Here is a 316-nt window from a genome sequence, read left to right as displayed (position 1 = left end):
TTCACAGAGGCGGAAGCCTCAGCACAGCCCCGCAGGTCTGCTGCCCCATGGACGTGTCCACCGGAGCCCCCTCAGGCACCTCAAACTCACCAACTGCTGGCTTCCCTGGTGGCGCCGTGGTTGAGAGTCCGCCTGCCGATGCAGGGGACACAGGTTCGTGCCCCGGTCCGGGAGGATCCCACATGCCGCGGAGCGGCTGGGCCCGTGGGCCATGGCCGCCGCGCCTGCGCGTCTGGAGCCTGTGCTCCGCAAAGGGAGAGGCCGCAGCGGTGAGAGGCCCGCGTACCGCAAAAAAAAAAAAAAAAAAAAAAAAAAA

Source organism: Physeter macrocephalus, chromosome 6, assembly GCF_002837175.3.
Source record: "Physeter macrocephalus isolate SW-GA chromosome 6, ASM283717v5, whole genome shotgun sequence".
Classification (NCBI taxonomy): domain Eukaryota; kingdom Metazoa; phylum Chordata; class Mammalia; order Artiodactyla; family Physeteridae; genus Physeter; species Physeter macrocephalus.
This window is presented reverse-complemented; position numbering follows the sequence as displayed.